This window comes from Lissotriton vulgaris, chromosome 9, assembly GCF_964263255.1.
Source record: "Lissotriton vulgaris chromosome 9, aLisVul1.2, whole genome shotgun sequence".
NCBI classification, from domain to species: Eukaryota; Metazoa; Chordata; class Amphibia; order Caudata; family Salamandridae; genus Lissotriton; species Lissotriton vulgaris.
In genome coordinates, this window is record NC_141697.1 from 1,127,099,007 (window position 1) to 1,127,125,000 (window position 25,994).

At 45.0% G+C, this 25,994-nt stretch overlaps 1 protein-coding gene across 1 annotated transcript in view; it reads left to right on the forward strand.

Annotated features, from left to right (window-relative positions):
• Positions 1 to 9,256: 9,256 nt before the first annotated feature.
• The window catches only part of CHDH (choline dehydrogenase), a 139,262-nt gene continuing 122,524 nt past the window's right edge, over positions 9,257 to 25,994 (forward strand). Inside the window, exon 1 of the mRNA XM_086939144.1 lies at positions 9,257 to 9,365. The gene's annotated coding sequence lies outside the window, so the exon portion shown is untranslated. The remainder of the gene's footprint in view (positions 9,366 to 25,994) is intronic.

Consider the following 25,994-nt stretch of genomic DNA (forward strand, 5'->3'; position numbering starts at 1 on the left):
CTTCACTGTTTATATTTTATACGTCAAAAACTTTTAAAAACTAACCTTCACTGCTCCTGTTTTCCCGGCGACACGTAGTCATTTGGAGTGTCATTACTTGATTGTTGCTATCCATCCTGGTGCCGCTGAGAATCTGTATTGCTTGCTCTTGTGCTCAAAAGTATCGTGGCCGGCCTGACGGTTGTGGGCCCGTATTTGTCATTTTTTCATGCACAATAAAGGTTTACAAAAATTAAAAAAAAAAAAACAATGAAATCATAAACCAAGGACTTATAGAAATTGAAGACTCACTGTATCTATTAAGCGAGAAGTCCTTACAAGATTTCAGCCTGCCGCCAGCGGTCCGAACTAACCTAACTGGATACCACAATATCGCTACCACACACAATATTCCAGAGCTAAATAACTACCTTGCTCAACACTTGCCTAACTAAGTTCCCGATCAACAACTCGCCTACAAGACCATAGTTGATAGTGTTGAAAAGAAGCAAGGCAAACTATTGTTCATAGACGCCCCCGGTGGCACAGGAAAGACTTACCTAATCAACTTCATACTTGCCAAAGTTCGATCTTCTGGGAATTTGGCTCTAGCTGTTGCTTCATCTGGATTCGCTGCCACTTTGCTAACAGCTGGGAAAACAGCACATTCTACCTTTGAACTGCCTCTAACAGTTTCCCTTGAAAGGGATTCAATATGCTCTATTCGGAAAAATGGACCTTTGGGGACACTGCTTCAAAATGTGTCTCTTATCATGTGGGACGAATGTACAATGATACTAAAACCATTGCTGCCTAGCCTTTTTTTACCCGGACAATGTCGGGACGGGCCGCTAGTAGAATATAAACGCATAGAGACTAGTCCTTAATGCCGTTTTTAGCAAGCTGCAGTCTGCACTGAAAACGCCCGAGTCCGGAGTTAACGACAGTGACACATTCTGTAAATGAAATAGATAATTTGCCTACATTAAAAAATCCCATGAAGCGGAGAGTGGTGCGCACTGAAGATGCATCCCTATCCCATGAAGCGGAGAGTGTTGCGCACCTAAGACACATCCCTTTGCTTTCCAATGAAACAAAGATCAAGACAAACTGAACACGTCTCTTGCCAGGAATCAGAGAATGGGACACACTTATAGCCCGTGAGAAAGAGAATGGAGCACACTCCCTTCTGCTCCATGAACCAGAGACTGAGCAACATGTAAGTTCCCCCTTCCTAAGCCTTAGTTTTCTCGTGCGCCGCTCTTATGGCTCATCACTATTGCAGGAGCTACGCACTGCACTGCAAGGCAACATATTCATAGAAATGCACGCAATGCCGCTGGCCGCGCGACGCGAAGGGGAGATAACGCGAGACAGCGTCCTAGTGACACATGCCTCGCGAGCAGAACGTCATCAGCGCGCCGGTCAGGGTGCCGCCCTCTTTAGGAGGTGGCCAATGCAGGGCGAGCATGCAAGGGGGGAGGCGGTCCCAGGGCCTTTATCTAGGACAGCGTGGCTCTGTCCTTCCTCTTTCCGCCGCGATTCGTCCTGACTGCTCTGCGCTGTTCTTCGTGGGACTCGTTGCTCGAGGTATGCGTTACTACAGGCCTCCCCCCGGCCCCGTCCCTGGGCATGACCAGGTTGATAGGGCCCAGTGGCTAGTCCACGGGGGGGGGGTTTGGTAGTAGCTGGACGGCCGTGGCACCGATCGATTGGCCGTAGAGCGTTAGGGTCTGTCAGGGAGGGGAGTGCGGATTTATGGCGGCGGTTGAAGTTCGGGCGGATGGGGAGAGCCTTCGTATGTTTGCTGCCGGCGGCGCTACCGCGTGTGGGCCTGATTGTGTGTGCGATCCTAGCCTTAGTGCCCGGGGCCCGGTCCGCGAGTATGCGTGGGCGGCGGGTTAGCAGACGGATTGCTTTCGGTCCGGGCGGATGGGGAGAGCCTTTGTGTGTTTGCTGCCGGCGGCGCAGCCGCGTGTGGGCCTGATTTTGTGTGCGATCCTAGCCTTAGTACCCGGGGCCCGGTCGGCGAGTATGCGTGGGCGGACGGGGAGGCTCCGCCGGTTTAATGGTCAATCTATTTGGGGCCTTTTCCTTTAAATTTACAACAGATTAACGAAGACCTAATGTGTAAAATGAATAGGCTGAAAACCCAACGTTGGAACCCTCGTCAGGTTTTGCGGGAGTGTTAGTCCGAGGTCTTGTGAGCAGCCAGCGGGGGTTGCGTTGGGAGGCACAGAGCAGGCTACCATACGGTGAGCGCGGCAGTAAAAATCTAGCAAACTTACCGCAGCTCGGCCGCATTTTATCATATTGTTGCACCACCAATTAAATTCGAGCAGAAGCCGCCCTCGCGTTGAGGGCTAATTTCCCACAGAGACCGTAGCATGTAAACTGGATGGTCGATTATTGCAAATATTCTTGTCAGGTCTGCAGATTCACAAAGATAAAAGTGGGAAATCTGGAGCAGGCCTAATTGCTGGGAATCCGATCATTTCCCCAGTTTAGTGCCAAAGGTTAAGAATAGCTCAGTTGAGTAAGTGGGATACTTTGCACAGAGACATTTATTAAAATTAGTGCTAAAACGGCAGCGTCTACGCAGGTATTCACGTCTAATCTTGCATTACAATAACCAGACAACACGATTACTTTTTGCAGTGGCTGATTTGTCTGCACAGAAAACACAGTATTCTTCTTGATTAACTAGAGTGCGATTAATTAAAAGGAGACGGACGTGGACAGGGGCTGATATGTTAAACTCCAGTAACATGAGAACTAGAAGCAGGACATTTTGATATAAATTCTTATACCCCTGACAGAATCGTTTTCATAAATGTTAATTTTCCTCCCCAGAAGCTTCATAATTTGCAATGTGTGTACTAGACCCCTTTAAAAATAAATCTCGTTTGAGGTTGGAGAGAAAGTAGAAGTGTTTCTCTTGAAACTTTTGAAATTCCCATAGCCAAGTGCATTCTTTTTGTCTGCGAAGTTTTGAGTGCGTCCCAACCTCTATCGAGTAGCCGCTGGGGAAGGCGGTCAAAAACCGCGCTGTAATTGACCATCACTGATACACTCCATCAGAGGAGTGGTCAGTCCCTGCCCCCAAACTGCAATGAATATTATTAATATTGACAGTTTCCACGTTCCGGCGGGTTCACACGGTTCCTGCGGCTTGGGGGGTCTGAGGGGGAGCGGGTCGGGCAGTGTTTTTTTCGGCGGGTTCTCACGTGTCCTGTGCCTGCATCGGTCCGCCTCTGTCCCTCAGTCACTTCCTGGTTCGGCGCGGGATATAAATAAGGGTATCCGTCCTAAAATGAGGGCGGGAAAAGAGAGCGCGAGAGGGGATATTTCGCGCAGAGGCTATTAGCGAGCATGATCTGGGTATCCATAGCGCTGTGCTATACGCAATTGTTTTAGCTCCATACATTTTATAGTGTGAAGACCTCTCAGTATTAGAACGAGACCTCTCAGTATTAGAGCACGCATAGGAGGATGTGTAGTATTAGAACACGCATAGGAGGATGTGGTCAATTTACAAATACTGCTTCGGAACTCGCAAGAGCAGGGAGCGGACAAGACCTCTCAGTATTAGAACACGCATAGGAGGATGTGTAGTATTAGAACACGCATAGGAGGATGTGGTCAATTTACAAATACTGCTTCGGAACTCGCAAGAGCAGGGAGCGGATATATATCACTGTCACAAGACAATAAAACATCTCTCAGCCCTTGAGTTGCGTGCAATAGCATGCTAACATGATTATCTCCGCATTTGTCAGCTATAAACGGTTTTGTTTCATTAATCAAGTTCTAATGCAAAGTGTGTGCCCATTGCACATCTTCACCGCAGGTAAAACGCACTCTCAGACAGCCTGTTAAATGGCTCCGGCAATAATGAGGTAGCATTGCTTTTAAATTGACTCCACATTGCAGTTACTTTAATTTCCCTCACATGCATCACGTTGGCAACTATGACGCAGTCGGCGCCTCTAAAGTAAAGGTTCGTTCACACTAGGTGACCTCATGAGGAGCTGCGGAAATATTACACGCTTTTAAAGCACGGTTTTTTCACGGGCAAAGCCGCTAGATAAAGGCCGCATATTGACGTATCCAGGCAATGAAGAGTTGACAGACTCTGCACGAATTGAGAAATTACCAAGCTTGTTACATTCATGTATTTCATTGGCGCTTTTGCCTTCTTCCCTGCATGTGTATGAATTTTACAGATTCGCTGTTCAATTTAGCATATCAAGAACGCTTTTCAAGAGCCCATACGTTATGTTCTAATCACCTGTCTGGCATTCTCCTTCATCTTGTTCGCTTTGTCAGGGGGACCAAGTGTCGAGTTTAGCTCCGGCGAGCGCGCGGGCAGGGGTCGGCAGCAGCGACTGCGCAAGACGTTCAGGTAAGATGGGGTCGCCTATGCAATGCCGGGTGGGGGCATCCGGATACGATCATTTATCCCAACAGGGCAGGAAGGATCCAGGTGCAGTCGGGTAACGCAAAGTATTTTACAGTTTTTGCAGATACGCCAGGAGTGCGGGCAGTGACCGGGTGGCCGTATTGAAGAACGCCAGGTAATATAGTTGGTAAATGCGTTGTAATACGGGCCAGCGGGAACGCGGGTTTCGTGGCAGGTATGCGATCTTGATGGAATACAGGTGGAGTAACACGTGCTGTTTTACAGGTCGTGCCCGGCGCGTGCGGATCCCGGAAGGGTGTGACAGCGGACGTTCTTAAGAGCATCAGGTAACACTCACTTCGATACACGACACCGGGATAGATGCTCGAGTGGCAGGGGGGGCGGGAGTAAACGAGATAACTATCAAAGTATTGAACCGTCAAGAGCATCGACTTACCGTGCAAAATGGCTAATTAGGCATGCGGGTCAGCGAGGGGCTGCCACTTTGGATCGCCTGTAAGATGACCCACCTATCTGCTACTTGTATGCAAATAAACCTGCACCACCGTTTTTCCCACAATTATGTCTCATGAGTCTTCTTGGTTTGTAAGTGTATGAGGCGCATGGTGGAGCAAGCGATGGCGGTGTGGGCACTAAGCCTTATGGCCAAGAGACATTTGTGACACTAGTTTTTCAGTAACAGGATGAGAGGAAACAGGAATGAATGGAGGGCAATGCGACCTGGTTCGAAGACACATCCCATAACACCTTTGATCTTCTACTTCCTCCAAACGACTCCATTATCAGAAAGAACAGAGTGTGGGGATGATATCGCGATAGTTACAAGTGACCCCGGCAAAACCCAGCAATTAAAGAGGCAGCAAAAGAATTTGGAGTACTTTCAGTGTATTAGCAAAATAGGAAGAAAACACAATTATTAGTGAATAGCCATATGGCAACCCAGAATCATCGGGTGGGAGGACAGGCCGTATATCTTGGGGTCACTTATACTGCCAAGGCAGATCAAATTGTAGAGATCAATATGTTTCTGGTTATCGATAAAGCCAAAATAGATTTCCTAAGATGGGACAATTTGAATCTGTCAGTTATGGGGAGGTGTAACTTAATTAAGATGTGGTTTCTCCCGAAAGTGCTGTATATCTTCTGATCAATCCCTCTTGAATTTATAAGTTTCTGGTGTAAAGCAATGGATACAATGGTATCTAGGTATATGGTCATATGAGAAAATCAGGAAGGCAAACAATTCCTGGCCCTATCTAGGGAAAGAGGGGGATGGGTTCCACCTAACTTTAAGCTATACTACTTAGCGGCTGCAATGCAGTAAATGTGTCCTCTTTTTGATAATATAGTAGTTGAAGGTGGGGCAGAGGATTTTGTTCCATCTATATTTGAGCTGCTGATAGGAAGGTCTGCAAAGAGATGTTTGTTACATTTTCTGAGCCTAATTACTATAAAAACTGCAGTTCAAGATTCTGATGGCTGCTTTTAAAAACGGGGCTGGATTGCTGAGGAAATGGAGAATAGGGAGATATAGTTGGTATACTCCTATTCATCGCAATTGTCAACTACCCGACATTTTTCACAATAGGTGCCTATCGGGCTGGAAGAGATTGGGCCTTGAAAGATTAGGGTACTTTTTTCAAGGGAGTCACATGACATCGTTTGATGAGCTCTGGGTTAGATTTAATATAGGGGTTAGGGATTTTTATAAATATCTTAAATTTAGGCATTTCTTACTGAAAAAGGTGGATGGTTTGGCTGGACTTTCTAGGATATCCTTGGTGGAGGTTTTAATAGACAGGGACAAATGTACGATTTCTCAATTGTATGGATAGCTGAATGAGGGGATCCCAGATGACCTCGAAAAACATAATTTCAAGTGACAGGAGAGGCTAGATCTGGACAATTTCAGTTTTCTGAATCCTTGTAATTAGACTACAGTACTTTACTCATCTAGTTTGCAATCCAGGCATTATAACATGATTATTTATTTATATTTTACTCCTAAAATAGCAAAACGGGGGTGGGGGGGGGGGGGGCGCTGGAATACACTATCCTCGGTGTCATGAACTAGGAGCGGATCTAGTCTGTATGGCTTTTGTACTTGCCCTAGTCTTGATATAATTAGATCAGATATCACACTATTTTTAGGGAATATCCTTAATCTAAATATTACCATGACACTACAGAATATGCTGCTTGGGATATGAGAGTCAAGATTGGGGACCAGGGTTCAGTTAATATTCACATTGATGGCAGTTTGCCAGTTATACATAGCTTCAGCTTGGCTGGATCCCCAACCCCCAGCATTCCAGCAATGGCAGGGGCGCATTTTAGGTCGAGGACCGAAGGCTGCGCATGCGCAGTCTCCGGTGGGAGATTTTATGTTTTTAGGTATGGGGGCTTGAACCCGCCTCGCTCCTCCATTGGCTGGCTTCCTAAACGGAGGCCAGCCATTGGAGAAGAGGGGAGTCACTCCGTTCAAGCCCCGTCTCTTTCGGAATTGGGGGCGTGTTTTTTGCTTTCTTTCGCCCTGTGGCGTCATCTGTCACTCAGAACGCAAAAACACGCCCCCGATTCCGAAATTTTCTGAGCTTTGCGGCCACCATTTTGCTGCTCGTTTAGTGACTTCGCCCTGGCATTGCAGTTGATCTCACTACCTGGAGAACAACGGAACGGCTATTGGTGAGTGTCTTTAATGCCAATTTAGGCTACGCCGTCTCTTGATGTGACTACATACACCCGGCACAAATACTTGCTTGTTCTGTATTTAATTTAACATCACCGTCTTGTACCACACGCCTTTATTTCCCTGCTATGCGCTTGCCTGATCCGTGTTCCCTCGACATCACCGGCACCACTTCGACTTATGCTTGCGATGCACCAGTCTCACTATGGACCCGTTTTCTTTAAGTTAACACAACCGGTTTAATGAGCAAGTACCGTTGTTGATTTCAATCGGCAGTTGTGCATCGTTGCTATATTCCTGACATTTTGGCACACGCAATGATTCATGCACGTCGATTTTTACACCGTAATGCCTGCTCCGGTTTTTAACCACCCACTAGAGTGCACTTTAACATTTAAGCAGAGACGGTCCCCACACACTCTCCTTTTGGAACTCAGACTTTACTAATTGTTGGCCTGTTCCTGGTAACAATTGCCACTTGCCAGCTTGAATTCATATACACCAGTCTATTGAGATACCGGTCTCCTCGCACTCTGCTACTAAAATAGTACCCGCTTGTTACACCATCACCCTATTTCGGTAGAGATTCAGAGTGCAGATTCAGAGTGCAGAGTGCAGATTCAGAGTGCAGAGTGCAGATTCAGAGTGCAGAGTGCAGATTCAAAGTGCAGAGTGCAGATTCAAAGTGCAGAGTGCAGATTCAAAGTGCGGAGTGCAGATTCAGAGTGCAGATTCAAGATTCAGAGTGCAGATTCAGAGTGCAGAGTGCAGATTCAGAGTGCAGATTCAAAGTGCAGATTCAAAGTGCGGAGTGCAGATTCAGAGTGCAGATGCAGATTCAGAGTGCAGATTCAGAGTGCAGATTCAGAGTGCAGAGTGCAGATTCAGAGTGCAGATTGTGAGTGCAGCTCTGTATGTGTGTGTGGGTGGCTTTGTGTGGGTGGCTCTGTGTGGGTGTAAATGCAATAGGTCATGCATTTGCGAGCGAATAGGCTATTGGCATTGTAAATGACAATGCCATTTATTTAACGATTACGCTATTGGCAATGTAAATGACAATTTCTTGACCCAGGAGTCGCATCCATATCAGGGGGTCCTTGATACCTACAAGAATGTAAATGACAATGCCATTTATGATTTAAAAAAAAAAACACCCAAAAAAATGTCATGAGCAATGCCAATAGCTCTACCTTTAATAATGCCGAGACCATTGCATTGTAAATGCTTGTTCCCTTTACCACTGTCTTACTGGAAACCTTAAAATGACACTAATCTCCCTTTAACACTACCCAACCATAAAATTAACCTTCCTCCATTTACCTCTACCCACGTCTTAACCCTAAAACTACCCTTACCTTCCTTTAAAAAAAAAAGAACATATTTATGTTATTTTTTTTTTAATACTCATGCGGTAAAGGCATGGGTGGCAAAGGTACAAATTCTTACCTGCGTGGTACTTACCTGCATGGTGAAGACTGTTTTAAAAGCTGTTTCCAGTCATTCATATTTTGCTTCCTCCTACCACATAATACAGCATGGGGAAATGCGTCAGTCCACTTCAGACATTGTCTCTCTTCAATGAGAAATGTAATTTTGCTTGTGTACAAGTGCACGACTGCATTAAAAACAGCACTCTTCAGCGCCAGGACGGATGGGCCAATCTCTGCTTTAATCTCTGCTTTCGTTTCCATGGTCTTTTAAATGTTATTTTTGCAGTGGAACATTTTGTACTTATTTAATTGCAGACATAAGTAAGCCAGCGTTACCTGCCATTTTGTTTTATTTATTTTAAACCTTTAATTCCTATTGCACAGATTTGCAAAAATAAACTAATTGCAGGGTTGCAAGGAGACACCTATTGGCTTTGCCAATGCTTTTTTTTTTTTAGATGATGTTGAAAGTTTTAGATGACCGGAGAATTTAGCATATAATAACATCTGCTTGTATAGCCGGCAGTTTTGAAAGTTCTGTTTAACAGTTTTCTTCCAGCATTGGAGCTTACTCAATGTCACTGATAGGAATAGTTTGTTTTCATAAATTGAGCAAATATTAATGTATGCGTTGTTCACCTTTTTATTGCGACAGAGGCAGAGCCAAAGCAAGGAGGTTGAGGGAGAGGGGGCTGTGAACAACTGCTATTGATTTTGCAAGCGCGTTGAAGCCTTGCTTTTTTCTTCTGACAAAATTGAAGCGAACTATCGAGGCTCCTGTACGGTGGCAGAACTGTAATGGTGCGTGACGTTCGAGCAGCACCATTTGGAACGTCAGAAAGAGGTGGGTTTCAAGTATTCCCCCCGTGAGCGTGCTATGTGGTTTATCCTTGCGTCTCGCGTCAGGAATTTAATCTAGCCCGTGGGAGTGGACGGGCGTGGTCGTTTGGAAGGCTGCGTGAAATGTGTGCCGTGTTGTTATTTATCAGACACGCATGCGACACATTACAAAGACCAGTAAGGGGCCAAATTCGCGCCCCGGCAACACCAGCGGCGCGAAGGACTCTTCCCTCCCCCACCCCCAACCCAACCCACCCCAATCACACCACCTCCCCCCGGCGGCCCGGTTCAGCTGAAGCCAGGCTATGAATATCTGAGACATGGGAGGGGCTTCTGGTCATATTATTCAGGAGGGGCCCAAGAGTTTGTGTTAAGCCCCTGGACCAGGCTCACACGGGATTGAACTGCTGAAATACTGGAATAACCGGTATGACGTCTATGTGCATTATGAGAACAACTAGGACGCATTTCAGGGTGTAACTGGGATCACGTGACTCATATTTCATTTAATCGTAATTGATGGATGCACCCAGTGTAACTAGGTTCTAAATGTGCCTCCGGTGACTGAGCATCCGCTGCTACTTTATTTACACGGGAACTGCTTCTTTACAGTTGTTTATCCTACAAATATACTTTTCCACTAATCGTCTTCTGGGACATTTAGCAGTAATTATTTAATGGGCGTCTCTGTCGGAACCTGAGCAGCTTGTTCGCTATATCAGCAGAGTACAATATACAACGGTAAGCTTTAGTGAGACGAAAACTGCTACACAGAGGAATATAAAAGTATTTTTTGCTGTTGTCTTTAGTCGTTTTGGAGTCCGAATAAAAATGTTCATGCTTTGAATCCAATGTAGTTATTAATTACAATTTGTTTGCAAACCCGAAGGATCTGTTACGTGTGTACTTTACTAAATCTTTATAGCAGCAATGTAAACAGGATGCACTCAGTGTGGATGAGCAACAGCTATCCCTTTCTTTTCTAGCATACCTCACCTTACACAGTGTCAAACTACCATGTCGACGACCCTTCAAAACTCCAACTTGCTCAAGTTCATTTTTGTTACATTCATTACCTCCTCGTCCTGTCTTCCTCGCCACAGTAATCACATATGAGCCTCCGGCTCCACACAGAACTCCAAGTATAAAAAACAGCGCTCTAGTCTCCCTCCCCTCCTCCAAGATGGGCCCCCAGTGGCTCCAGCCAATCCCATAAAGGGACACAGGAGCACCAACACGACCTGTTCTTTTTTCCTGCACTTCTCCGAGTGCTGTGTTTTTCCCTGCTGGTCAGGTGAGTGGGGCTGGGGTCCTGCTTTAGCAGTTCCCCTTGTCCTGTGGTATCTAGTTGGGGGAAGTTGATTTGTATTTTGACTGCCTTGTGTTCAATTTTTTTTGTCATTCATTGTGCTTCGTTTTGGTTTTGTCTTGTTTCCCCCTTCTACTGCCTGGCTGCCTCGTGTCCCGCTTCAGCGGACTTACGTGGTTTTCTTTAAACGGCTGGTTTGGTTATGTTGTGGGCGGGACGCCTTGTGTCCTGTTTGCCGTTTTTCACTTTCCCGGCCGCGCGTCCTGCTGAGCGGATGTTGCACGGCCGGGTGCGAGCTCTCTGGGTGCCGGAGGCTTCCTTTGTTATTCCCTTACCTTCTGCCGGTCTCCGGTATCCGCGCTGGCGTGCTTTCTTGCCTCTTCGTGTTTTCTGCGGAGCTGGAGACGCGTTAGGGGGTTGAATGGGCTCGGCGCGCTGCGGTCTGTGCCTCATTTTTCTACGGCGGCGCGCGGCTCTTCAGGCTGCTTTTGTGCCTTCGGCTTGGTTCAAGGTGGGGTTTGTTGGGTTGCTTAGCAACCTCGGGTCCTACTTTACCGGGCTGTTCTTCGTTTTGCCTGTGTTTGTTTCTTTGACTCATTCACGTGGCTGGCTGTCATGGATCTTTCCTCAAGTCTGGGTGTTCCTGATCCTTTAGACGTGGCTTCCGGTTCGGGGGTGCATGTTCCCTCTATGGATATTTTGCAGCAAATGATAAATTCTGCGGTCTCTGCTGCGTTGCAGGGTCACGTTCCTGTCTCTCCTCCTAAGAAGGCAAGGGTTGATGGCGCTGCTGCTGCTGCTGATTCTGAGAATGAGGAGGAGGTTGATGTCAGAGGTCGCTTTGTGCAGGGTGCCGACCTGAAAGAGGTGCTGGGTCACATTCGCGAGAACTTGGTGTTCCCTGCTTCTGTGGTGCCTCTGGAGGACGATCTGTTTTCGCAGTATCATCGTCCTGAGCCTGATTCTTTACCTCTCCATTCCTCTGTCTTGAAGGTCCTGGAGAATGAATGGAAAGATGTGGACAAAGGTTCTTTTCCTCGTTTTTTGAGTAAGAGATACCCTCTTCAGGATTTTGCGGTGAAGTACCCGGCCTCTGTGAAGGTTGACTCTTTGTTGGCAAGCTTGTCTTCACATGGGACTGTCGTTTCGGAGGATTCTTCTCCTGCTGACCCGGTTGACCGTAAAGTGGATGGTGCCGTGAAACGCACTTTTGCGGCTGCAAATTTTTCTATCAGGGCTGCAGCCTATTCGTCTTAGGCTATCCAGTCTTTGCTCAAGGATTTTCAGTCTCTGTCGGAGTTGTTGGACCAGGGAGAGGATGTTTCTTCTACCCTGGCGATGATGGAGCAGCAGGTTCGTCTGCTTTCGGATGTCTCCTTTGATTCACTGGGGGCGGCTGCTTCAGCGGCCGGGTCCTCTGTGGCTGCAAGACGTCAGTTGTGGCTCCGTTCATGGAAGGCTGATGCTGCGCAGAAAAACTTGCTTATGAAGATCCCTTTTTCAGGGGTTAAACTTTTTGGTTCGCCTCTCGATGAGATGGTGAAGAAGACGGCGGAGGATCGTAAACTGCTTGCTCCTGAACGTCCTGGCCGGTTCCGGGCCTTTGGTTCACAGAGGTTTTTTGGTCCTTCTAAGAGGGGTCGGGGGGGTCAGCCCTTTCGTGGTAGGGGGCGTGGCCGGGGTGCTCCTTCCTTTGATAATTCCCGGTTCTCCGGTGCATCTGCCTCCTCCGCTCCTGCTTCCAAATCCTGACTGGATCGCTCCTGGTGTAGGTCCGGTTGTGGGTCGCCTGTCTTGCTTCATGGACTCTTGGCGGGAGACTGTGTCGGACCAATGGGTGCTTCAAGTGATTTCAGAGGGTTTGCGCATTGGATTTGCCCAGACGCCCCCAGACTGTTTCAAGGCCACTCCTTGTCCCAGAGATCCTGTGAAAAAGTTGGCGCTTTTGGACGGCATCGGTTCCATGGTGGTCAAAAAGGCGGTGATTCCTGTGCCCTGCGATCAAGTGGGAAAGGGGGTGTATTCCATACTTTTTCTGGTGTCCAAGCGCACCGGGGATCTTCGGCCTGTGATGGATCTGAAGTGGGTCAACACTTTCATCCCTCGCCAGAAGTTCAAGATGGTTTCACTTCAGTTGATTCTTCCTCTGGTGTTTCAGGGCGATTTCCTTGCGTCAATAGACTTGAGGGATGCTTACCTGCATATTCCTGTTCATCCGGCCTTTCAGAAGTTTCTCCGGTTTTGCGTAATGGGTCGTCATTACCAGTTCCAGGTATTGCCTTTTGGGCTCCGCTCTGCTCCCAGGATCTTTACTAAGATGCTGGCTCCTCTTATTGGATACTTACATGGGGAGGGCATTAGTGTTTTTCCGTATCTGGACGACATTTTAATTTCTGCTTCTTCTCTTCCAAAGGCGGAGTTACATGTCCAGAGGGTGTGCCATGTCCTGGAGCATCATGGGTTCCTCGTGAATGTACCGAAGTCCTCCCTGGTTCCTGCGCAGGATTTGACTTTCATAGGGGCTCTATTCAAGACTCGGTTGGGGATGGTGTTCCTGCCCCCTCCCAGAATTCTGTCCCTAATGTCTGCTGTCCGTGCCCTGTTGGTGGGGCATTCGCATCCAGTGAGCCTGTGGTTGAGGGTTCAGGGTCTGATGTCTGCTTCGTTATTGACGGTGCCGTGGGCTCGCCTCCACATGTACCCGGTGGTGTCCCACATTTTGTCGCATTGGGACCCCTGTTCCCTCGATATGGGTGTTCTGGTTCCTATGTCGGATGCTGTTCGGGGGGTCCTGAGTTGGTGGTTGGTCGACGAGAATCTATCCAGGGGCGGCCCCTTTCTGATTGTTCCCACCCGAGTGGTCACTACCGATGCCAGCCTGCTAGGGTGGGGGGCTACTCTGGGGGATTCGACGACTCAGGGGATTTGGCCTCAGTCGATGTTGTCATGTTCCTCCAACTACAAGGCGTTGAAGGCTGTCCTTCTGGGTCTGTTGAATTTCTCGGATCTTGTTCGGGGTCACCACGTGTAGATCCGAACGGACAATCAGGTTGTCATGTCTTATGCGAACCATCAATGGGGGTGCAGGGTTCGCTCCCTCAGTTGCCTCAGCCGTCAAATTTGTTGTTGGGCGGAGTTGCATCTGGAGTCCCTGTCTGCCATTTACCTGCCTGGAGCGGAGAATTCTGTGGCGGATTGTCTGAGCCGGGTTTTTCCTTCCATGGGGTCCTTGTCCCTCATGCGATGGATGTTCAAGAGGTTGCAGATGATGTTTGGGTGTCCGATTGTGGACCTGTTTGCCTCCCGGGACAATGCCCAGATCCGTTGCTTTTGCACGATTATGCCTTGCCGAGATGCCTGGAGAGTGGACGCGCTTTCGTTCCTTTGGCCGAAGGGTCTGTTGTATGCGTTCCCCCCTGTTCCCCTGCTTCCTGCTGTGTTACGGAAGATCAAGAGGGAGGGGTCCTTTGTGCTGCTGGTTGCTTCCTTGTTGGAAGCGTCGCCCTTGGTATCCCCTACTGTTGGAGTTGGCGGTGTCTCCGGGGTGGACATTGCCGTTCGTGCCTTATCCTCTGTTGGGTCCTCTTCTTCCCCTGCCTGTGTTCCGTTCAAAGGGTCTGCGGGCCTGGCTCTTGAGAGGGATTCTCTGATTCGTGAGGGTTGTTCGGTGACTGTGGCTGGGGTCATTCAACAGTCACGACGGCCGTCTACGCTTAAGTCCTACGCCAAGCACTGGGATAATTTTGCTTCTTGGTGTGTTGGTCGTGGGCTGTCTTTGGATTCTTTAGATCCGGCTCGCATTCTGGATTTTCTGAATGATGGGTTTGTGTTGGGCTTGGCCGTTTCGACTCTTCGAGCTCAATGGGCCGCCATTCGGGCTTTTCATGTCCTACCTTTGGTTTCAATTTCTCCATTGGTTTCTAGACTGTTTAAGTCTCTTTCTTTCCAACGCCCCCGTCCTATCATGTGTCCTCCTCCTTGGGACCTTCCGTTGGTTTTACGTTCCCTACAATTGGCTCCTTTCGAGCCTTTGGAGTCGGTGGACTTGAAGTTTTTGACACTCAAGGTGGTGTTTCTTGTGGCGATTGCTTCTGCCAGGCATATGGGTGAGTTGGGTGCTTTCCTTCGTTCTGCCCCATTTTTGTTGGTTTTGTCGGACCGTGTGGTCTTGCGCCCTCATCCTACCTTTGTTCCTTAAGTGGATTCTTATTTTCACCGGTCTGCTGAGGTGGTTCTTCTGGTTCTGTGTCCTGATCCGGCCTCGGCTGAGGAATCCCTTTTGCACTTATTGGATGTTCGTCGTGCCTTATTGATTGATTTATTTGTCACGCACGTCTTCCTTTTGTAAAGTGGACAACTTGTTTGTCAATTTTGGTCTGTCGCGTCAGGGCCTGAAACCCTCCCTCTCCACGATCAGTCGGTGGATTAAGGAGGCCATTCTGTTGGCCTATGCTTCGGTTTCTGAGGTCCCCTCCCTTCCTGTTCAGGGTCGTTCCACCAGGTCTGTGGCTGTATCCTGGGCTTCTTTCAAAGGGGTGTCCATGGAGGATGTTTGCAGGGCTGCTACGTGGTCTTCCCCGCATACCTTCATGTCCCATTACCGCCTCCAGGTTGGGGGTGGGGGTTCTGTGTCTTTTGCCTCTTCTGTTTTGTCAGCGGGGGTTCCTTAAGAGGTTTTTCTTTTTGTTGCTATACCTCTGTTAATTAAAATATGTATTCGCTACACTGCTGGTGTGGTCTATGTCCTTATATGAAGCTGATTGCTTTGGTATCGGCTCATATGTGATTACTGTGGCGAGGAAGACAGGACGAGGAGGTAATGCCCCGGTTACTTACCGGTAATCTTCATTACTCCGAGTCCATGTCTTCCTCGCCACAGTATAGTTTCCCTTCCCTCCCGGCCCTGGTGGTGGCTTCATGTCTACGGCTTGGTTCTTCAGGTCGTGTTGGTGCTTCTGTGTCCCTTTATGGGATTGGCTGGAGCCACTGGGGGCCATCTTGGAGGAGGGGAGGGAGACTAGAGCGCTGTTTTTTATACTTGGAGTTCTGTGTGGAGCCGGAGGCTCATATGTGATTACTGTGGCGAGGAAGACATGGACTCGGAGTAATGAAGATTACCGGTAAGTAACCGGGGCATTTTTTAGAATGTCAGTGACAAATAGTATTTTGTTGTTGGGAGGTAGCTCCAGTGGTGTGTGCTTGTAGTGTTGCGGTTTATGACACTCAGATAACCACCCCACCCCTGCTATGCTTTGGTTGTTGTAGGCTACCATGTATAAGCATTGGGTCGTGGAAACGGCAGTGATTCAACCAAACCCTTCCCATCTGCTAATGGGGTTCTCCAGGTGAGCTGTGGTGTTGGCAGCTCGGTGTAATGAATGTGCTTTTTGCTAAAAGAACACACCCTAACCCAACACCCCCAAAATCCAGCACTTCCTTAAGACGAGGAAGAAAACGAACCCAAATGTAGGAAAAATAATATATACAAGTTTATTAATGCAACCTTTTAAAAAGACAGGCCGAATATACCAATCATGGCAGACTCCCAAATGTCAAATGAATGATTAAATGAACAATTGAAATAGAATGAAATATATATATATATATATATATTTCCAAAACGGGCACTCGGGTCAAATAACAACAGCTCACATATATAGTCCAAGCAGTAAGGTTTATTCACGCCATAAACCCAATGTGACGCGTTTCGCGCTCCATAGAGCGCTTGATCACATAGAATGCAATATATATATATATATATATATATATATATATATATATATATATACTAGCAGCCCGTCCCGACGTTGTCCGGGTATGAATTGCTCATCATATCATCATACCATATATTTGTATTACCGCCGTGGTCGCAAGGCGACCGCGGCGGTAAAGCGGCGGGCGGTCTTTCCATCTGCCGCCTTCCCCCCCCGCCAGATTAGGAAGGCGGGGGGAATCCATGCAGCGATGTCGGGCGGATTGCCTCCACCAGGCCGGCGGTGGCCACCGCCAACCTGGCGGAGGCAATCCGCCTGACATCCTAATGACCCCCTCAGTCACCCATAGAGGTACTCAGACAACCAATCACTCACCCATTCAGAAACTCATGTACCCAGTCACACACCCATTCAACCACTTAGACACCAACTTACAGAAAGATACAGACATTCACACAACCAGGCACTCACCCATACATTCACAGAGACAACTAATCACTCACTTATACAGTTAGTCATGCACCCACTGAATCATCCAATGAGGCACTCATACACCCACTGATTCACCAGTACACCTTGGTATATATATTGAACCTTCATAAACTTATTTTAAAACATTCACAAAATCACTGGATGATGTCATCAGGAATGCTAGTACCCATGTCATGAGTAAAGTAATATATGAGGTCATAAGCAGTGCATTACGGGGGTGCGAGTTCTGAATTTCACTGGTTTTGTTGGAGTGAACGGAGCCTAACTATAACGTCCCTGTAACCTTTTCAGTGATATATATAGTGTAAATATTCGCTTCTCTCAAGAAAATATCATGCAGCAAGAACTATATAATAAGACAAAAGCACATTTCTAGCATAAAGGTAACATGCACCAGCCAAGTGGAAGAAAAAGGGCAAAAGGTTTGGATCTTCAGCATGAAAATGCTGTTTGTCAGGCAAACGAGTTGTACAAATGTTCTTGATGTCTCCATTGCATGCTTCATCAAATCGTTCCGATTACTCTAACACAAGAGCCCTCAGGCAGATACAATATTAAATAGTGCCCTAAATAGACATTCAAGCCTATCCGCTGCGCACATGCGCTGTTCGCTCTGTGAGGCATGTAGTAGTGGAGTATGGCTTCGAAGCCCTGCCTACATTTTTAATTGGCTTGTGTCATTGACCTTTGTAAACTTAAGCACTGGACTAGGCCGCAAATGCTTGACTAATGAAAATAAAGAGATTAATGCTACTTTTGTGCACGTTATTAACGTTTGCTTGGGAAAACATTAACATGGTTTGAGCATGGTTAGATGCAGCATTTGGAGGGTTCGTAAAGAAAAAGCATTGCAAAATGAGTAATAATGCTTGTTTTATTTTCCATAGAAGCATGGGTTAAGGAAAGAAAAACATTTATTAACTGAAAAGCAAAGAAGAATGTGGAGGGAAGGCAAAGGCGAGCGACCTTCGAATTTATGTGTGCCTGCCAAAAGTTAAACGTGGAGACGAAAAACAATCAGCAAGTGATGAACGTTTCCTGTAGAAGGATTTTTGCCTATAACGATTTAAATATTAAAAGATGTCATCGCCACATTTTGGAGAAACTGTGGAGCGACGGTGCGGATTGTGTTTACATAGAGGAAGCGACATTGCTGTATTTATGGAAAGAGAGAATGGAACACTGACGATGACTGATCGAACTCACTAAAGGGCACAGTCCATCCATTGTGAAGAAAGGTCACAAGTACTGAGCACCAACTTTGTCTAGGCGAAATCAATAATCGGGATAATCCATCCAGAATATAAGAATCCTCATGAGCAACGGGGATTGATTCTACTACTCCTTCATAATAAAGAAAGAACAAGACAGATTTGACACCATATTCGGAAATATTTTGAAATAAATACACTTTGTTTTATCATGGTTGCTGCTAAGGCTGGCTTGGAGCCATACTTATCAACAACTTAAGAAACAAGACTACAATAAGCCCTGAAGAAGTCCCAAGGGGGATGAAACGCGTTGGCGGCAAAGCAATTGTGTGGTGTTTTTTAAATCAAGAAAAAGGAGAGTAATAGAATTTCAATAAAAGATTTGATATATCTACAATCAAGACATATGACTGCTTAATACTTTTTGTTTGGGAAGTCTTCTGTTTGTGACAATTTTTTCAATTGACTAATATATAGAGTACTCTATCAGCTATACTAATAAGAATATATTTTTCTCGGGTGCTTGGTCAGTCTAGAGCTTATGAACTTTGCATTACACTGAATCAAGCGTGAAGGGACTTGTTAGGGTAATGTAATTGGGCCTTGTTTATTGCAAATGTATTGATCTCTGAGCGCTGGATCAGTTTTGGTAACAGAGGATGGTTATTATTGATTAGTTTGACAATAATGATGACAATAATGATTGATTATTCATCATTATTATGGAAAGTTAGTATTTTGTTTTTGTATAGTCTGGAAGTACGGGTACGGAGTTGCCTAAGATCCCCGGATATTAATTTAAGCCGTAGTGGCATAGACATAGTGTGAAAGAAATATTACACTGGAAGTTCTTTGTCTGTTGTTGTAATATCAAACAGCGAGATGCTGTTAATGTTAATTAGGTATTTATTCTGTTGAGTGAAAAGTGAAATTCTGTTTCCGAAATTTTAGCTTTACGTCCCCAAAGGTGAACCAAGACTTTTTCTCTCAAAAGTTCTCTTCCGAACACTTTGGCTAGTATTTCGAAAAGAGTACTTAGACCTCTTTTCACTTGATTGGGAATAGAGTAGTGCTGGTCATTATTTTACTAGAAGTAAAATAATTTCTTTGAATGTTCAAACTCTCTCTTTAATTAGTGGAGCAAACAAAGTAGTATTGTTTTGTGTTGTTTCTAACAAGAATTTAGTTCTGAGAAACCACGTAGTACATTGCTGTATTATTTTGTAAAGAGAGAGTCAATAGCAGCAGATATACTGACGTCATAAAGAGCTGCGCTGGTATTGGTTGAGACAGTGGGCGCATAGCAAGCCATGATTGGTTGCTTGGTGTGAGCAGTGCTGGCATTGGTTGAGATAGTGTGTGTATAGTGAGCTGTGATAGGTTGGATGGTGTGCGTCTCACTGGTATTGGTTGAGATTCAGCTAATAGAACGAGAAGCTTTACAGAAGATTTCTTTGTTTCTGGTTTGTTTAGTAAGAAAAAGAGAGATTAAAATGAAGATGGTAAGAAGACTACAAGATTTCGTTCATAAAGGACAAGCCGATAGTTACTAGAAAGGGACTTCCTGTACCGCCTTCAATATCGCCTGCTTCTTTCATGATGTTAGAGCATGGATTTCATACATATACATGGTTAGAGAATTGGATGGGTTACATAAAAGATGATGGCGTTTTGGCTTTCCCAAAGCATGGTTCTTTTAATGTGAGGATATTCGGAGAATTTGAGGAGACAAATTAATTCTTTAAAACCAAATCCTAGGCCTATGCAGTATGAAGCGCTTGAAGAGTGGGAACATGAGGCGTATAAAAGAGAGAGAGACAGGTATGGGATATAGGAATACATTGAGGAGATATTCAGAAGCTAGGTGGGATGATCAGATGAAAAAAATGGAGAAGAGAAGTGATCGTGGATGGGGTATATTCAGTAATAGTTGCTGAGGATCAGGCTGGAGTAAAAGTTGCTGCGGATCAGGGTGGAGGAAAAAGTAAAGAGAAAAGGAATAATGTAGAGACTTCAGAATTAGATATGGATCTAAATGAAATTGATGATGAATTACTAGATGAGATGCTATTAAAGAGACCTCCATCATATCAGGAGAGCCCGGATGGGATTTCTTCGAATGCACCGTTAATTGAAATAGAAATTCCACAAGTTACACATGTTCCGGCAGCTTCACGGATTTCATTAGGTACTCGAGAGTTACAAGAAAGAGAGATTGACATGTTAAATAGAACAAGAGAGGAGTTGACTCTGAAAATTAGTCAGATGAGTTTAAATGCAGAAGCATTGTCCGTACCAGTAACAATTGGTCCTTTAGTTCCATTGTATAATGAGGGCCAAAATATTTCAAGAGTACATGCATTGACAATTCTTATGAATAATGTAAGGAATTCTAGAAGATCGGAACAAGTTGAGAGGATTGTCACATTAATTGATCCTCCAGTAAAAGGAAATGTGGCTGAAACACCAAAAAAGTGTGCAGATAGATCCTAGGAAATTATTGCAGAATGGGATCGAAACGACTCCAGTATCATGGGGTTCAGTGGGACCTTCACCAGAGGAGTTAGATGATTGGATAAGAGGAATAGAAACTAATAAGTCCAAATTGAGAGTAGATCTAGAAGAAATGATTAATGGTACAATAAGCCCAGAGAGATTGAGTAAATATCAGGATGAAGAGTTGCTATTTTGTGCACAAATATTACATGGAGAGCAAAGAATTTGCATGAGGAATTGGTAGAAGTTGCATAGGAATATGGAGTGGATATTGGGAAATCTAAAGCTTTGCAGAAAACATATAGATTAAACTTTACTGATAAGGATTTAGAGAATTTGAATACATCTGGCAAACATTTGTAAATTAAACAGTTTATTAATACCTTGAAGAGATGAGGTGATGAGGAAAGATGGAAAGGAAGATGGTCAAAAAGAACTAAGAAATCGTTGCTACGAATGTGGATATATCTTCTTTACTTCCGTTAAGAGAAGTAGAGCAAGTTGAAATTATATATCCGATAGGAGAAGTTCCAGGTGGTGGATATGTTCACATTCCTTGGTCAAGACAGGATATATTGTCTTTTACTAACGACTTCCCCAGATTGAGAGAAAAGCCTGTTGAGTGGTATAAACAGGTGGAGAGGTTTGTAAAGGTTTTGAAGGGCTTATTGAAAGACTTGAATGGTTTGTTTGACATTGTAGTTTCAGCTGACCTATGGACTGAATGTAAAATTGCAGTTGATTGGCCAAAAGAGAAATTTCCTAGGGATGTAAAAACAGGAGCACCTTCAGAAGTGATGAAAAAATATAATCAAGTGATTACTTATTTGAAGGGTAACATTTCTCCAAAAGAAACAGATTGGGTTAAAATTGATAGGACGACACAGGAGCCAAAAGAATCAGTATATGCATATTATGAAAGGCTTTTACATGTGTTTAAACAGTATAGTGGCTTTGAAAGTATAACTTATAAAGATATGGGACACTTTGTGTACAGGTTTGTATTTGGATTGAGACTGTTATGTTTCATATAGGTACCCTAATATAGGCCTGGGTAACATCCTACCCTTTCACCTACCCTACACTATACAGTAACAAGCCTTTTTAGGATTTAACCTTTACCTAGTTCTAGTCCTGGGCACAGAAGGAGGGTTTCCCTGAACAATGGCGTTCTATGACTTCATCTTTAGACTGACACAGTATGAATGAAAATTCATAAGTGTTCTTGGAAACCAGGCTGGGGCTACACCACCTTCCTCCCGATATCTACGTACACGATTCATCCCGTACGTCATCCTTAAATCCAACAATGGCTAATACAAGAAACAAGGGACAAAGGAACCCTAGATACTTCCTTTATAAATACAACACCTCTTGCTAGTGTTAGACAGAAGGAACAGAGACTTCCAGGCTGACACACTGACGCTGAGGCAGACGCTCCAGCTGACAGTGGTCTAAGCATCCCTTCTGGGGTGTCCAACTTGAGAACAGGACAGGGTGCTACACACTCTTGCTTCAGGTAATGGGGTTAGACTAAACCTAGAGGGATTCTTGGCTGCACACCTACACACATGCTCGGTACACTTAGGTACATCTAGGTAGGCATCGTAGGAGTATGCGCACTTTCTTTTATCATGCATTTTATATCCATGTATGTGTTCATGACCAATGTTCCCTCTAACGTGCGCGCCTGCACGCCCGTGCACCTTTAAGGCACCGAGCGCATCGTATCCTGTGTGAAGTGCGCACACAATCTCGCCGCCGCCCGCTTTTAAAATGCGAGCGGCGAAAAACGACAATTTACCAGTGGCCTGAGGCTTTGGGAAAGTATTCCTGTTAATCACAGCACCCGTCATGCGCTGCAATTAACAGGAATATTTTTATAAATGTTCACAATCAGCACCCAGCGGCGCTGTATTTAAAAAAGAAATGAAGCAAGTCTGAAAGCACGACCTGTAAAGCACCCGTCGTGCTTTCAGAATTGCTTCATTTCTTTTCTAAATACAGCGCCGCTGGGTGCTGATTGTGGGCCTTTGTGATAATATTCCTGTTAATTACAGCGCATGACGGGCGCTGTGATTAACAGGAATCCTTTTATGTACAAGTTTATGTAACACATGTACAAGATAAAGCAGTGAATGTGACAAAGTGTGACCAAACATAGGCACTGGGGTCGCTGTAGCTCCGCACAGGCCCTTCTCTCGGGCAGAAATAGGATACAATGTGCTAGCAGTGCACTCAAAACGTCGTGTTTTCAGACTTGCTTCTTTTCTTTTCTAAATACAGTGCTGCTGGGTTCCTGTTAATTGCAGTGCATGGCGGGCGCTGTGATTAACAGGAATCCTTTCACAAAGGCCCACAATCAGCACCCAGCCGTGCTGTATTTAGAAAAGAAATGAAGCAAGTCTGAAAACACGATGTGTAAAGCACATGTTGTGCTTTTGGACTTGATGCATGACTTTTCTCAATAGAGAGAGGCTGCGGGCTGGTTTGTGGGCATTTGTGAAAGTATTCATGTTAATTGCAGCGCATGACGGGCGCTGTGATTAACAGGAATACTTTCACAAATGCCCACATAATTCACATACAACGACCCATACTGAATGCAGAAAAAGCTCAAAACAATTTCTTCAAAAAGCACTATACACTCACTTCATCAAACTCGTAAGTGAATTAACGTCACTCAATTCACAAAGCAAGGTAGAGTTACAGCACCAACATTCAAGATAAGAGGAAGCGGAGGGTAATGTGTGAAATGAAGGTTTGTCCAATGGTTCCAGTATGACACGTTGGAGAAAACCCCATGTTACAGTGGCGCATGTAGGAGAATCAGAGAGCTGCGTAAATTGTCAGCTATGCATTTCTCTAAAAGCTCCATGTGTTGTACATCCAAAAGACATTGCCTTTCCTTCATCCCCTTGGCTGTTTTGTTTAAAAGTTCAAAAGACATAAATAATAAGTTAGTGTTTTTATTGCCATATGATTCATAAGAAAAAGCCAGAAGTAATCATTCCACAAGATTAGAACCAATACCCCCTTACGTTTAAATGATTAACTCCCGGAACTGTTATCTGGTGGTAAAAGAGAGATGGCTGTAAGCCCCTCATGCCCCTGGGCTTAGGGGCCACTAACTTTAAACCTTTCCCTAGCCAGGCCTTTTCAGGTCTCGCCTATAGACAGCCTTTAGCTGTTGTCGAAGACGTATTGTCGGTAAAAAGCAACCTAACTCCCCCCTAATTTGATCGGTACCTCAAATGCCATCAGGAGAGTTCAGCTAGTAAGGTCTGTCCTCCCTCGAAGAGGTCCTTTCATCCCTCCTATCTATTAATCTCTCCACCCTTTAAGCCTTTCATCCAGCGTCCTATTTCCTATATTTCATTCTTCCTTTCTGCCCTCCCTTTCTCTTTCCCTCTATTTTCCTCATTCTTTCTCCATCTGTTATGGTTTCTACCCCGTATTTAGAAAAGAAATGCAGCAAGTTTTTATATAGTGGGAACTCAACCGAAAAGATTGGAGCGCTTTACATAATTTATTATATATTTTTTGTATGCATGGGGAGATTAATTGATTTGCCCAGAATCACAGGATGTTAGTTAGGCGGACCCGAGACTAAAAACCCATCTCCTAAATCGACAGCTCGAGTATTAAGCCACAATCCCAATCACAAGAGCGAAAGCATTTTCAATATTATATACAACTTGATGCAAAAAAACAACCATTGACAAAGCCAATAGTCTTGGCTTCTTGTAGGTGTAATGTTATTTGTATTATATATCTGGATGCAACGACAGAAGCAGCAAAATATCAGTAGGGTGGCACACTATGCGATGCACATATTTTTAGCTTAATTGCTTTTAAGCCACATCCTTAATTTCATCGGTTACGCCCCTTTCATAGATCCCCGAGTATTTTCATCCCACTCAAAGCCCTGGTCTACACGTGCGGTCAGGTTCTTGGCGCACATAGCCTTGGCTGCAGCGCACAGAGACCTTACTCTGCAGCACACATAAGAAATATAATTAGAGGGAACATTGTTCATGACTATTGCAAAATGGTAGAACTGTACTGTCCTTTTATATTCACTGTACTGCTGATCATATCTCTCTGTTATTATCTAATGGTTGTCGCAGCACATATATTGTAGACTAGAAGAACAGCTGTGCAGTAAATATTTATTGTAACACGCTCAACTGTTTCTTCTGTATAACTTTCTGAGAGAAACTAAGTGAGCACGAGTGACTGAGAGAAAGGTAGTACATTGTTACCACGATCCTGGGGGATCAGGGTTGTCATGTTTAAGGTTGCCAGAAACTATTCTCTCCCCAATAAGAGGAGCTCCTAGTGGCACTGTGAGCTAGCTAATGCAAACACGCTAACATACGCAGTGGAGGTGCTCAGTTAGTCTGCCACCAATCCTACAGTTTATGTCATCCAAATGCGCAGGAAGAGTGCGTGCTTGGCAAATCTCTAGAGGTAGATCAATCAGGCCCTTTTGTTGATGGGAAAGTGGAAGGTAATGAAATTACATGACTTGTGAACCCTGGTGCTACCTGTTCTACTGTAAGAACAGCAGAAATTACAAACCTACCCCTCTCAGGAGAAACTATCCAAGTTGTGGGAGTTTCAAATAAATATATTAAGACTCCAATAAAAAAACCAATGGAGGTCCTTATAGGAAAATTCAGAGATATGCATTGTTTTGTAGTTTGAGACACATATACAGTAAATCTTTTAGGTAGGGATTTACTTTCCAAATTATTTGCACCATCTATTGTACACCGGATGGTATTGCTTTCCAGACACCAGAGGAAGATGTTGCTTTTAAAATGATGTTAGCAAAACAAGGGACTGAAGTGAATCAATTATATTCCTTACTCACGTTGGAGGACTTGCCTGGTGAATTGAGAGACACAGTAAGAAATGATGTGTGGGATTTTACAGGAAAAGATATCAGATTAATGAAGGGTGTTGATCCTATTCAAGTTATGGTCAAACCAGGTGCAGAGTTCCTAAAAACACCACTGTATAAGATGAATCCTGAGACTATAGCAGAAGTTACTGCTGTAATAGAACAAGTGATTGAACAGGGCATTCTGAAAGAAATATTAAGAAGTCCTCACAATTCACCTATTATGGGAATTAAATAGAGTGGAAAGTACAGAATAGTACTAGATTTGCCTACGAATAATAAGATTATGGTACCTTGTTGCTTGATAGTGCCAAACCCAGCAGTGATTCTTTATCAAATTCCTTGTGATGCAGAATGGTATACAGTGATTTATTTGTGGCAAGGATTTTTCTTGATACCTTTACATCCGGATAGCCAATATTTATTTGCTTTCTGGTTCGGAGTCCATGTTTTGACATGGTGCTGAGTTCCTCAAGGGTATACAGAGAGTCCTTCAATTTTT